The sequence below is a fragment of the Lepisosteus oculatus genome, chromosome 14, assembly GCF_040954835.1.
Source record: "Lepisosteus oculatus isolate fLepOcu1 chromosome 14, fLepOcu1.hap2, whole genome shotgun sequence".
NCBI lineage: Eukaryota > Metazoa > Chordata > Actinopteri > Semionotiformes > Lepisosteidae > Lepisosteus > Lepisosteus oculatus.
In genome coordinates this window covers 10,571,486-10,586,275 of record NC_090709.1, presented here as the reverse complement: position 1 = coordinate 10,586,275, position 14,790 = coordinate 10,571,486, and the positions used below count along the sequence as shown (strand labels likewise).

The 14,790-nt window shown below is 38.9% G+C and overlaps 2 non-coding genes across 2 annotated transcripts; both read right to left on the bottom strand.

Moving 5' to 3' along the window:
- Positions 1-8,108: 8,108 nt before the first annotated feature.
- trnaw-cca (transfer RNA tryptophan (anticodon CCA)) lies at positions 8,109-8,180 on the bottom strand. The gene has a single exon. It is a non-coding gene; the product is annotated as a tRNA-Trp (tRNA).
- A 4,576-nt stretch (positions 8,181-12,756) lies between these two features.
- Positions 12,757-12,829, bottom strand: trnak-uuu (transfer RNA lysine (anticodon UUU)). Its single transcript has one exon. It is a non-coding gene; the product is annotated as a tRNA-Lys (tRNA).
- Positions 12,830-14,790: the final 1,961 nt, after the last annotated feature.

Sequence of the window (14,790 nt, the reverse complement as noted above, 5' to 3'; positions counted from 1 at the left end):
CACAGCCAGCACTCCCGCAGAGAGGGGGGTTGTACTTGTTAATGTCTTAGCACAAAGCAGAAACTTCTTGTATTTTCCGATGACATACAAGTGGAAAGATTACAGATTTTAATCGTCTTTTTTCTGAACCAGGGAAAATCTGATCATGTTTCTCTATAACAATTATAAAAAACTTTTATACTAAAGAATATTACTTAGTAATATTAATCATCATATAATTACCAAAAAAGCAGGTTGTTTTGAGTGTCTGAACATTGTCTTGTAGTTGGCACCTGAACATTGGCACCTGTAGTTATTTGCAGCTGGGAAAGCTAATGATTATGATCTGGGAATGTAACTGAGATTTTTTTCTCCATAATAAGCAGCTTTGCAGCAGGTTATTTGTTTTCACTGCTTGAGAGGTATTGGAATGGTGCAAGCAAACATGCAGCTGTAAAGTTTAGCAGTTTTTAATGTCATGCTCTTAAGAAATAAAGCCTTTAGACAATTAGGAGGTACTGGTATTCACAAGGTAGAAGGTGGTGTTTTCAGAGGCCTAAAGGGAAACTGTTATACCTAATGATTAAATACTTGATTTTTTTACTGCATTGTCTATGTATGATCTGTGTATCTCAGCTGAAAAGCTGAGATAAAAAAAGATGTATGCATCTAAATAACTGGACCTCAAATAGCAGACCTTATGAGCAATACTGTGTGTATTTATTTAAAATATTTATAGCTCCTCTGGAAAGTTTGTGGGGGAAAAAAACTGATGTGCTGAAACAGTACAATTAAACACGCTCTGCATAAAAGGTGATGATTGTTAGGTCAGTTTCAGTTTTACACGTACAGTACACATTTGATTTAATTAAAATTATGAGGTACCTGTATCTGCAGGACTCAAGAGGCTCTCAGTCATGTCACTTTGCAGTTGATGTCTCCTAGAGGTTCCTAGATTCTTATTGTAAATAAAAGGAACAGCATACAGTGGGACTTTTTCAAAAAGGGGGAACAAATTTCAACATGTGACTGCACCGAGCACACAAATATTGGTTCTAGGCTCCTGAATCACCTTTGGTCCCTGGATCATTGCTTTTAACCATTTACACAAGGTTTTTACTGTAAAGCACTTTCACAGCTCAACATAAATGGACCTTCTGGGGCACAGGCTTTAAAGGAGCTTTTTAAAAAAAACAGACTTTGCATTTCCTGTTATAAGCTATTCTTTTAGCATATGACAAGCATTGGAGAAATCTAGAAGTTCAATTAAAACAGAAATGCTTCAAATCACTTGGGATACAACAAAAAAGTGGTGTATTATAAAGTGTGTTAAAAAATGTAGCTAGTTTGTTTTCATACCCTAGATTATAATAAAACCTCACCATTTAACACCAACAGGTGTTTTCTTGAAGACTGCTAGCTTCAAAGTTTATGGTTTGGCTTTTGTGTATAATGATAGTGAACTGCATTGGAAATGTAGGAAAGTAAGTAATAAGCAGGAAAATTAAACCAAGAAACACCTAAAGTACTGGACTATATTGCAGATAAACTACCGATCTACCTTTTAAGCCTGTACAACCTGCAGAACTCCAGCTTTAATTGATTGGACTCAACAGCCTAAGGTTAAGGTTATCCTTACAAGTGTGGAAAAGCATGGGCGTAATGTTGCAGCCTTCACTGTTGTTTTAGAAGCTGTTTTTTCCAGCTGTACATGAACATTTCTGTCTTGAGTCTTTCTTAACAATATGGTGTAAACAGTGTCTGGTTTCTACTGTGATTATTATTTCATTACTGAAGTAGCCTTTTGATATTTGCACAGTAATTTTTGTTGTTATGGATGTTTTCATATTCGTAGTTTTCTTCTGTTAAAACTTAAAATCTCTCGCATTAAATTGGCTACAAATGCAAGAATTCAACCAGATATTCTTACTTGTAAAATGTATACTGTTGCATTGCAGTTAGTTAATGTAGTTAGTCCATAGTCAGCAATCTAAACTTTATGGTTAAGCTTTAATGATCGATGTTGTACCAGTAACCTTTAGAAATACTATAGTACTTCACAAATGCTTTGTGTGTTTGGAAATCTTTTGAGTAAAAGCCTTATAAAAATAGGTTTAGTTTTTACAGGACATCACAAAGAAATAGGATGGTATAATTCTTATAATTGCTTAGTGATTGTATTTGGAAGATTATGGACTAAACAGACTTCAGGGATGCCAGTGGATCATTGTGCTATTTGGAATTATTCCAAAAATCAAGTGACCTCTTTGCTGTAGTATTTTTAGTATTATTTATTTAGTATTAATAAAGAATAGATTCATTAAAGTCGTGCGATGTGTAAGCGGGATATGCAAAATAATGTAAAAGAAAGTTTTTTATTATTGTTATAGAGAAACATGATCAGATTTTCCCTGGTTAAAAAAAAAGACGATTAAAATCTGTAATCTTTCCACTTGTATGTCATTGGAAAATACAAGAAGTTTCTGCTTTGTGCTAAGACATTAACGAGTACAACCCCCCTCTCTGCGGGAGTGCTGGCTGTGACAAATTAAACCGGTTTCACAGGTATTTTCAAAGTAGGAAGTACAGTACTTACTAGTTAAGAAAGCTAGGCTCCTCAATGAAATCGCTTTAACATGCTAATGTGTTGGTGTAACAGTCCGGGCGTGGCAAGCTTCCAATGTCAACTCGACTCGATTGGAAGACAATGAACGTATTCTAGCCCTAAATGAATTAATAGCAAAAATGGTTTACATAAAAGACATTTTTCCAAGAAAGTTTATAATAATACGATCTATAGTTGAAATCTGAGCCTAAATATAAAGAAAAGGCATTTTCAGAGAGCAATCATACTGTGTTTATGTAGAAAAAGCAATTAGGTTTATGAACAATCTAATTACCTATTCGCTTAAAATGCTATATAAAAGATGAATGATAAGTGTCGCAGTTTAAATAATTTTCATAGTTAGAAATTATGAAACGCTCTGTTAAAAACAAGAGAGTTTTTATGTCCGTAATTATTGAAAATTCCTGGTAATGTTGACTCTGGTACTGGTAGTAATGGTTTACTACTGCAAATATCAAAATAGTTCAGGTTTTGCGGAAAAATTAAATTTTTGGAGTGATAATGTTTACTATAGGAAGAAGTGCGTCCCTGGGTGGGATCAAAAAACCCACATTGGGGTTAATAGCTGAACATGCTAACCAATTGCACCACAGAAATGCTTACACCTTTTTCATTTACATACTTTTGGTGAACAAAACAATTCGCTCGCATTTCACCTTTCGCAAGCTATATGATTAAAAAAAACAAGTTGTTCTGCAAAGGAAATGAATAAAGGCATTAAACCAAATCAAGACCTTTTTGAGTGTCCCAAATTACATGTTCTGTAAAACAAGATGGGAAAAAAGGTACCGCTGGAATTCGGATCCAGGATTTCCTCTTTATGAAACAGGTGTTTTAACCAGCTTTACCACAGCACCAGCAGAACACTATTCTTATACAGGTGGGTACCCACCCTCAATGGAATAAACCTATTGGAATAACATGGAATAAACCTATTACCTATTCTTATACAGCCGCTTGGACACACCGCTCTGAGGCATCTGAGGTCGATGTGCGCTGAGCCTGGTCGCCGAGGAAAATCATGCCCAAGTGGGGTGGCCCTCATCACGAGGTGGCCGAGTGGTTAAGGCAATGGACTGCTAATCCATTGTGCTCTGCATGTGTGGGTTCGAATCCCATCCTTGTCGGTTTATGTTTTTGACTTGTGATCCGTTTCTAAGTCGGACTTGCTTTCTTTAGCTACTGTAGTAGAGCAGTAATATTTCTAGCGTTGGCTGAACATGGCTTACAGCAGTAGCTGACAGATATAGTCTCTTAATATTTAGCTTAAATTGATGCTTTGTACTGCTTTCACCTGATATTAATAGTAGTCCTGATGAACGATTTAGGGACATGGCACATCTTGAAAATGTTCTTGTTAATTTCAGTTTGGAAAAGATGCACTCACCAGAAGCAGAAACTGGTCGTATCTGCAAAATGCGCAATGCAATAGCAATGTCTTGCTATGAGTCCTAACCTGTTACAGGAGGCGTTGTAGGACTTTTTAAGTTCAGAAAAAGCTGTCAATTCATCTTACATTTCTACTCCATCAATATTAGCAATGCTATCTTTACTAAGCTCTAAATATAGCTCTAAATAAATGCTAGTTTTAAAATACATTTTAAAATAAATGCTATTCCATATGTTGTAACTTTGTGGTATTTAGAAATTTGATCTGAGGATGCAAGGGAAAGTATTATACAACTGTGAAAGAGGCTTGTATTTTAATACAATTTTCGATCAAAAGAAAACCAAAGTCCCTATGATATTACTGTCAATATCCCTTGATATCAACGTTCAGTTGAAAGATTTGAAGAAACTCTCAAACAAGCAACTGCAGTAGCAGAGAGTTTTGATTTAAACTGATGCTTGCAGCTCAATACTCCATTCATCCTTGAAAGAAGCAAAGACAGGGATGTTTTGAGTGTCTCCATGATCCTCTTCTCAATCCAAAAGAAAGGTTTTATATGATCCTGATCCCAATAGAAAAAGGGTCAATTTCAGCCTGCGCTGATGTCCCTTCAAACGTTTTATAAGAACTCTGGTCCATTTCTTCTTCTGAACGAGACTATGGGAGTGAGTATTTTGACGTCGAACTCGGATTTAAATAGAGGAACACTACACTACATTGGGCTACATGTGTGACAAAGCGTTTATTTTCCGACCTCTTGATAGCTCAATTGCTAGATCTTAAGACTGTAGACAAAAACAGTGGGCATGTCCCTAGTTTGAATCCAGCTCAAAGGATGGTGTTTTCTTGTTCCTTAATCAAAAAGTGAAAATTGCGAATTTGTCTTTTACTTTGATGTTCACCTGAAAGCTCAGTATACAAAGAAGTAAAGGCTCCTGTTCTGGATAATCCTCACGTCTGATTGTTTTGCTTAGACCTTTAAAATGTACACTGTGAACTGTTTGCTCTTCCTAACACAATTAAAAAGCCGCTGACAAACTTAACGATCGAGAGTTTAGTTCAGTGATAGCGCGCACTTAAGATGCTCCGTTATCTATCGCCAGCATCTCTGTATTCTTTTTAAACGCGATATTGTTTATTCTTCGTGTGTGAATTTCAGGCTGACTCATAAACCCTTTGTCTGTTTTAAAGATACATTATTTTAAACCAGACATAATGAAAGACGTAGTAACTAGACACACGTACAACACACATGAATAGTAGCGGCTCTGAACTCAATGTGGTGCTGGATGGGAATGCAATACAAATGCCAATGGCACAATGGATAACGTGTCTGATTACGGATCAGAAGACTGTAGATTTCTACTCCTTCCTGGTTCGTGAAAAAGCTTTTAAACCACACTACTCAACACTGACATCGTAGTATGTGAGGTCCTACACAACCTTACTATCGACTGGATGACTGGTCTTCTGTTCTATCTCCGATTCTTTCCGCACATTCCTGCTATTTCACCACCGTTATTGTAGGATAACAGCCACAGACATGAGAAGATATACTATTCCGAACAAATGTCTTAAAAAATCACGTTGAAAAGGGTGACAATAAGTTTTTGTTTCTTTAACGTAACCTTATTTTTGCCTGTAAAGTTCACATTATTTTCTGTAGCCGCAAATCCCCAATATTTCTGCTGTCTCTGGAGAAACACAAGCGTGGAGTCAAATCATATTAAATAACACAACACATCTATTAATTTAACACCCAGATGTGACAGAACACATGTAAGATTTACACACAGCTTTTAATATGTATCTATAGTGAATTTGCAGGTATCCTGGGGAGGGAAGAGAACTGATTTTAAGGAAATACATATTTAAAGGGGATGTAAGTCTTAAATGTGTTTTGTCATATCTGGGTGTTAACTGAATAATTTTTTAGCATTATTTATTGTGTTTTGACTCTATACTTGTGTTTCTCAGGAGACAGCAGAAATATTGATGTTAACATTTATATTCACATTCCCGGTGATATTGACTTAGGTACTCAACTATTTACTTGTAGTTTGACTCGTGTCAAAAGTTGAAAATCTCTCCAAACATCAAGATGGCTAAGGACGTGCAAAGAAACTCAATCACATTTAGAGAAGGTAATGTTTAGATCGGATTAATTCGAAGTGTGTCTCTGGGTGCGTTTGATCTACCAACATTGTGTCTAACTGAAGGACACCCTGACTGAGTGTGCCATAGAAACTGACACATGTCGTATTCTTCTACATTCACAGATTTTTGGCTAAAGTAAAAACAAATCGTTGTCATTTTCTTGCCAGCTGGCAGTAATTATTTTGCATTGATAAGAAAGATGAGCACTTTATCTTTCGCAATGTGTGGATTTCTTGAAAAACAAGTTGTGCCAAAAACTAAATGAACACTTCCTTTAAACATAATGCAGAATCATGTTGTCTATAACGGTGCAAGAAAACAGGAAGAAAGGCACCGCTGGGTTTTGAACCTACGATCTTCTGTTTACTAGACAGGCGCTTTAACTAACTAAGCCACAACGCCGGCGAAATACTTCCCTTTTACAGCCAGGTGGACACACCACTCTGTCACATCTTTGTTCGGTGTGCGGTGAGCCTGCTCGCTGAGCAAGTTGAGAAAGGATGTGAAATGGCTTTTATCCGGCAGTTTCATTACTAAGGAGCTCAATATTTTTTTTGATGATCTACAGGGTGTCCAGTGCAACACAGGCGATGGACTGCTGGGATTTGGAGCCAGGATTTCCCGTTATCTAGACAGGTGCTTTAACCAACTAAGCCACGGCGCCGGCAGAATTCTCCTCTTTTACTGCCGATTGGACACACCGCTCTGAGACACCTGCGTTCAGTAAGCGTTGAATCGGCTGGCTGAGCACGTTGCCTCCTTTACATTCAATAGGAGCCCCGACACTAAGAGAAACGTACGGAAATGGCTTTTATCGGGCACTTTTCATGTCCAGTGCGCTTGACATCTCCCACAGACGACAGAGTTCATTTACGACACTTTTCCTTTCTTTCTTTCTTTCTTTCTTTCTTTCTTTCTTCTTTCTGTACTATTTGATGGAAAAAAAAACGAGAAACCATGTAAGGTTAAATGTCTTTTTTCATGGAGAAAACGTGCACCAGGAAATGTTGTGTTTAGAAGAAGTGAGTTAACGTGAAAAGTGACCTAATTTACCGGAGCAAATGCTCACCTAGCAAGGTCTGCTTTACTACAAGAGAGAAGTAGAGTGAAAGACGTGATCATTTCACGCCGTTGTGGAACAAAACGCTTTTTTCTTTGAATTCTAAATCAATTAGAAATTCAGAGCGACACATAAATGCTTTGTCTGTTTAAAAGTGATGATTTTTTAAAACTGATAAAAATGTAGAAAGCACGTTTCTCTCAAATTGTAGATGTGGTGGTGTACTAGTAGCGGCGCTGAACTTACCAAAGCGCAATTCAGTTATGTGACGGGCTAGTGGTTTAATGGATAACGCGTCTGATTTCGGTTTATAAGATTGTCGATTCGACTTCTACCGGGGTTGTGTGATTTAAATCAGGCTCCTCAGAAATAGATGTCCGTTATGTAAATAGACCGCACCTGAAAGCAAACGTTGGGTCTGGTTTCCTTTCTTTCCTGCATGAAATAGCAAATCGTTACAAAAAACACCAGCTAATGCATATAGCATTAATCATTTAAGCAAACATGAATATACTGTAGGTCTTGGTATATGGGAGTGGATTTCAACTACAATTAAAAAAGGACAAATTATAATTACAGGCTTCAGACACTTTTTCATACAAAAGTGACCAAACACTCCCTAACTTTCAGGTTTGCTTGAAACTGTAACAAAAAAGCGGTCTGAAACTTCCATTCTCTGATGTCACTGTCTCTAAAGTCGGACGTGATGTTTCGCGGATGTGCAGTGTGCCTTTTCTCTTGTCGTGTTCAAGATGAAACACTGCATAAACTCCTGACTGGGTGTTCCGTACTGCTCTGTTATTTCATTCAGATTACCTAGGTGGTGTACAGATAAAACGCAACTGCGTGGTGTAAAATCCAGGCTCGGCACCAGCAGCATCTACAAACACATCAGCTGACCTCGACGTGATTTGAACACGCAACCTTCTGATCTGGAGTCAGACACGCTACCGTTGCGCCACGAGGTCACTCGCCACAAGGGCTTTTAATTCACCCAAAGAGAACAATCAGCGTCCCTGAAAAATATTTTCAAAAAAGATTTCATTCTCTCCTGTGAGGAGCGCCGCTATTCCAACGAGGGTCTCTTCTTCCCAGACCACAGATTATTCTTCCTGCCCGGCTCTTTCACAGAGAGCAGACACACCGTCCCCACTAATGTCTTCACTACATCTACAGATCTGACCCCCTACAGCCCCGATATTCCTGGACAGGATATTTACCACCAGCCTCGTGAACTTCTCATCTTGGCCTCTCCCAGGAGGAGAACAATTAACACAGCATCCTCTCTCCATTTAGCAAATTACACAAAACACTGTTTACCTGTGAAGACAGAAACCCAGGCTGCTCCAGGTGAGGCTTAAACTCACAAACTCGGCATGACTCCACTGTTTTTGTCATTTGACATGGCCTGAACCAGGAAAGAGATTGGAAGTCGAGAAGTTATGGTGTTGTTTTAATACTTGCCTACTCTTTTAATTTTAAATAAAAAATATTTTATTTTGGAGTACTTTCAATTGATAATCCTAGTCCCGATGAACGATTCTGGGCCATGGTGCATCTTGAATAATGTTCATTTAGGCTTCAGTTTGGAAAAGTGCGCTCTTCAGAAGCTACCGAAACTGCTAATGGTTACATAACACTTAATGCAAAAGCAACATCCGGGTTTGAAAAAGAATATTACTTGCTATGAATACAAACACTGTTACAGGAGGCGTTAGGGCTATTTTATCTTAGATCATCAATTCATCTTACATTTCTTCTCCATCTATATCAACAGCGTAAGCGCTACCGAGCGCTAAAGGCAGGTCCTGGCAATACAATCTTCTTTAGAAAACATTTTTAAAGCTATTTCCACTACCATCCCTAAAGTAAAAGATACCGATTGCACGCAACTCATAAAATATCTTTTCCAGGGACGTTGTAGCTAGATGCAAATTACAATCGAAAGTGTATCAGCTTTAAAATTTTCTTTTGGATCCACAGGACGATCAGTACGAGACTCAAAATATACCTGTGATTGATTGTATAGCATAGATTGAACAGCATTTATGTTAAAATTAAGGTAAATATATCAAAATATCAACATCCAACTTCACAGTGCTAACGCAACAATGCTTGTCAAATTCTCAAACAAATCCGCATTGTATTTCTAAACTATTTAAGCAGAGGATACAACAGGAGTATAAATGATATCTCCCGCCAGCCCTTCAAAGATACTTTTCCATGGGTGAATATGGATTTCTGGGGAGTTGCGGTGTTGATCACTATTGGACTTCCCTGGTCTCAAGTGTTGTTGTTGGACACGGGCAAAAGACTCGCATTTTCGGCAAATATAAAGAGGGTTAAAGGTTCGGCTTTTGTGGAGACAGTGTTAACATTGACAATAATAATAATAAGAAGAAGATCATCCCTGGGTGGTTTTGAACCACCAACCTTTCAGTTAACAGCCAAACACGCTTGCCGGTTGCACCACAGAGACTGATGAGAAAGGCTTTGCTCCATTCGCACCTTTCTGGTAAGAAAATAAACATTGCTTGCATTTTCTTGCCAGTCGGCAAGACTGTAAATCAATATTCCTACTGCTCTGATAGCCAAGAATTAAATTTCATTTTTCACAAGCTGTATGAATTTCTTGAAAAACAAGTTGTTGCAGAAAGGAAATGCATTAATGCATTAAACTAAATCAAGCCCTACGCGGTTGTCCAAAATGGTACTTTCTGCACAAAAAGACAGGAAGAAGGGCACAGCTGGGATGTGGAGCCAGGATCTCCAGTTAACGAGACAGATATTAAAGCAACTAAGCTACAGCGCCAGCAGAATTCTCCTCTTTTACAGTCGCTTGGACACACCACTCTGAGACACCTGCGTTCAGTAAGCCCTGAGTCTGCTGGCTTTACCACACTTTTCCTTTCTTTCTTCTTTCTGTACTCTTTGATGAAACAAACGAGAAATCATGTAAGGGAAAATGTCTTTTTTCATGGAGAAAACATGCACCAGGAAATGTTGTGTTTAGAAGAAGTGAGTTATCATGAAAAGTGACCTAATTTACCGGAGCAAATGCTCACCTAGCAAGATCTGCTTTACTACAAGAGAGAAGTAGAGTGAAAGACATGATCATTTCACGCCGTTGTGGAACAAAACGCTTTCTTTGTCAAGACAGAAAACCAGGCTGCTCCAGGTGAGGCTTAAACTTTCAGCCTCGGCATGACTCAACTGATTATGTCATTTTACTGTACATGGCCTGAACCTGGAAGAAGATTGGAAGTCAAGACGTTATGGTGTTGTTTTAATACTTTCCTACTCTTTTAATATTCAGGTTAAATATTTTATTTTAGAGTACTTTCAATTGATATTAATCCTAGTCCCAATGAACGATTCTGGGCCATGGTGCATCTTAAATAATGTTCTTATAGGTTTCAGTTCCGAAAACAACTCAGTAGCAGGCTATGCTGAACAAGCAAACACATTAGAACTGTTGTGAATGCAGTGGAAATAATTAAGTCACTAAATAACAAGCTTATGCACCACTCACTTGAAAATTGTTATATTTAACAAAAATTGCTTTCCAGACACCACAACTATTCACAATAATTTTATCGATACATGTCTTAATGAAAAGTGTAATTTTTTAATAATTAACTTTAATGTCCATCTTTATTAGTAGATGTATTACATGTACAGCCTTTAATATGCGATAGTGAATTTTCAGGTATCCTGGGGAGGGAAGAAAACTGAAATGAAGGAAATACATATTTAAAGGGGTGTGTTCTCTCATATCTGGGCGTTTGAATAGATTTGTTGTATAAGTTATTGTGATTTCACTCTATACTTGTGTTTCTCAGGAGAAAGTAGTTACATTGGGGATTTGAGGGTATAGAAAATTGTGCTGTATGGGTAAATGTAAGGATATGTTGAAAAAACGCATTGTCACATTTGTGAATGTCATTATTAGATACCTGTTGATTGTTTAGCGACCTAGGCCTCCCTCTGGACTCTGCACTGAGTTGAAAGCTACGGGAGCTCCTCACTGCTTGTCCTGTATTGTTACCTGTGCTCTCGTCTACATTATCTACGTGCAGCACAGCACCAAGAACACCATAAACTTTGTGACGGAAAGTGCTTAAGAGCATGAAAAATATTGAACATTTCAAACATTCATAGAACAACTTGAAAAACTGAGGGACAAAAGACCATCTATTCACAGTAGTTGCAAGAAAATCAGTCGCCTGACTAGGGACCTAGAGATAAAAAGTTCAATATTCTACTGACTGGGCTATTTCTATCTACTCAGTTTCTCTCTGAAACAACCTTTTTCAAGAAATTTGCAAAATTTAAATACAATACTTGCTTAAAAGTGCAGATTATTTTTTACCCAAAACTGCAAATGGAGAAAACCGACTCGTTGGAGTCTCTGTGGTACAATTGCTTAGTGCGGCCAGGTTGGGACTAAAATTATAGTAAGGTGATGGTTCAAGTGCATCCAGGCCACACCTTTCTCACTGTTCCAACGTGAACATCATCTATGGAAAAAATGGCATAAAATGTTTAACAGATTATTGACCTTATTGATACCGACAACATACCACTTGGCCACCACACCTGCAGTTCCGCTTACTTTCCCATCAAGGCTAGCATGTTTTTTAAATACAAAAAAGTTAAATCTTTGAGCACAAATTGCCATGGTAGGAGGAATAAAACAAATATGACTGTTCAAATTAATTCTATTGAAACTGATTTAATCGCGCAGAATCTACAACAACAAAACCATGATTCTTAACAAGGAGATACTGGGCAGCAGTGGGATTCCGACTCATGCCCTCGAAGAAACGGAGCTTTAATCCAGCTCCTTAGAGCGCTCGGCTGGGTTACCCTTGATAGCAGCTTTTCAGCACTTGTAGTCTGACTTTGTGGTGTTATTCTGCATGGAAGAGACTGCACCTCCTTTTTCTGAGATGCTTTCTCTCACTTGGTGAAATATTCACTTCTTTGGCCCTCTGAATATAGTTCTTCTGTTAAGCAGGCTTCAGACTCTGCTTATAGCACCCGTGTAGAGATTTTATTTTTACAGGAAGACGCATTCCGAAACGTATCTCTGTAGTTTTTTAAAAGCTTTGAACAGCGTATTTTATACAACGCACAAACAGTATTCTAAATTCACATGGCAGATCTGTGCAGCAATCATACTCGATTTGACTGTGATTCTGAAATACTTCTAGCAAACATATTCAGGTTTCCTTGAACCTTTAATAAAAAAATTACTTTGCGATGTTCCGCAGATGTGCAGTGTGCCTTTCCTCTTGTCGTATTCAAGAGTACTCACTGCGGGAGCTCCTCACTGCGTGTACTTTACTCTACTGTGATTTCTTTTAATTTATTTACGTGGAGTGTGGTGAGAAGATCACCTTGAACATTTTTGGTTTGTGAAAGAAACACTAAAGAAAATACAAGTGATGAACATTTAAAATAACCACAGTACAGCTAGAAGAGGGAAAGATAAAAGACGATTTAGAATGACATTCACAATAGATTGAAGAAAAGCACAACTGCCCAAACAGGGACTTGAACCCTGGACCCTCAGATTAAAAGTCTGATGCTCTACCAACTGAGCTATCTGGGCTCTAGAAAAAACAAAGCCACTGCCGGGATCCTCGCAAATCACGTCTCTTCTTGTGCCGAAGTGCAGTCATACCTGACCCATCTGGAATGACCACTGACAGACTTTATCCAGAAGCGACGGCACAACTCCCAGTAGAATGAGCGAGAAATACAGAACGACACGAGGAGTCAAGGGGCTCTCACAATTCATCTTTCCTCACATTACTGATTTTTTCACTAAGAATTTGACCTTTTCACAATCAGATTTTTTCGCATTTAATAAGATCTTTTAATCAACAACATTTAAGAAAGAAAACAAATGGAACATTTTTTGGAACAATAATAAAAAAAAACTTTCAATGTCTTGGTTATATAAGTGTGCACACCCTTTATAAAGGGGGTAGCAACTGTGCTGAAATTTAACCAGTCACATTCCAGATCATGTACAAAAGTTATTTGCCTTTGCCAGACATCAATTGTATTGATTCTTATTAGTCCTATTTAATATCAGCTGATCACATATAACTAACCAATCTTGGAGAATGTATGTTCAAACTGCAGAGCTGAACCTGAAGAGAAATCCGACCGCTGATTGTCACCAAAGAATGTCGTTACAAATTATCTGCGGAGTTGTTTTACGTATCCGGCCACCTCTTTCCTTTCTACTTTGCAGTGAGCACAATTCTTTCAGTTTCTTCTCTTGTATTTTCCTTGCTATTTTACTGTCCCTTTCCCCCATGTGGAGATGGATCCACAACCGAAACCCTGTTTGCAGCCTGTGTTTCTGCAGCGTCAGTCTGTATGAGGAGAGGGTGTTAAACAGCTCCAGTGGCGCAGTCGGTCAGCGCGTGGTGCTTATACAGCAATGCACAGCAGAGTCATGCTGAGGTTGTGAGTTTGAGCCTCAACTGGAGCAGTGTGACCTGTGTATTTAGCTACTTGTTAAGGATTCGGCCAGTGAAACCGAAACCAAGTAATGAACCCACTTGCAGGAGCCGATAGAGACAAGTCGTGCTCCAAATACCGTAGACGAAGGAGAGAGCCGAGAGTCCAGGGGAAGCCAGAGATCCAAACTGAGAGAGAGTAACCGAAGCCGAGCCGTAATCCAAAAAACCTAGTAAGAGGGGAGAAACCAAAGTCGGAACCTGAATAGTACGAAGAGGTAGAAGGCGTAACGCAACTAAGTAGCTCGAAAGGCCAACCAATACTGAGAGAGGAGGTAGGGAAAGACTAGTGCTTAAATACAAGATGAGACGGAGGTGTTACCAGGTGATTATTTCTTCACATAACCCTTGCAGAAAAAGAAAAATTAGGACCTCATCCTCCCAGTGAGTCTCTGCTGCTGCTACTCTAAAGTCTATGGCATAATCCTGTGCAGACCTGCGGCCCTGGCGGATAGATGAGAGGCGATAGGAGTCTTGTCCAGCTGAGGAACGACAAAAAAAAACCTTAAATTTCTCTAAAAAGAGATCATAGTCCTGTACCTCAGGAGCCCTGCGATCTAGTAGGACAGTTGCTCAATCCAGAGCACGGCCAGTTAACAGAGAAACTAATGTACGAAGGCAATCTTGTCTTGAGGAGAAAAAAAAAGTTTCCGGATGGAGCCTGAAAACCAACGCACACTGTGCTAAGAAACCCCGACATCTCGTAGGGTTGCCGTCAAACCTGTCAGGTGGTGTAAGTGGAAGAGGTCGAAGAGCGGGTGTAGAAGCTGGCGGGGGCGGAGCCGAAGCGGCAGCTCCAGCGTTACTTTCACTATTACTGGTAGGCGGCACTGCCGACAGGTGCGGTGAAATCTGTTGGACGGAAGCCTGTAACTGGAGTAAGGCTTGCCAGTATTGATCCAAAACCGAGCGAAATTCCTCTTGTTCTGCTGGGTCCATGTTAAGTGGCTCAGTATTCTGTTAAGGATTCGGCCAGTGAAACCAAAACCAAGTAATGAAGCCACTTGCAGGAGCCGATAGAGAAAAGTCGTGATCCAAA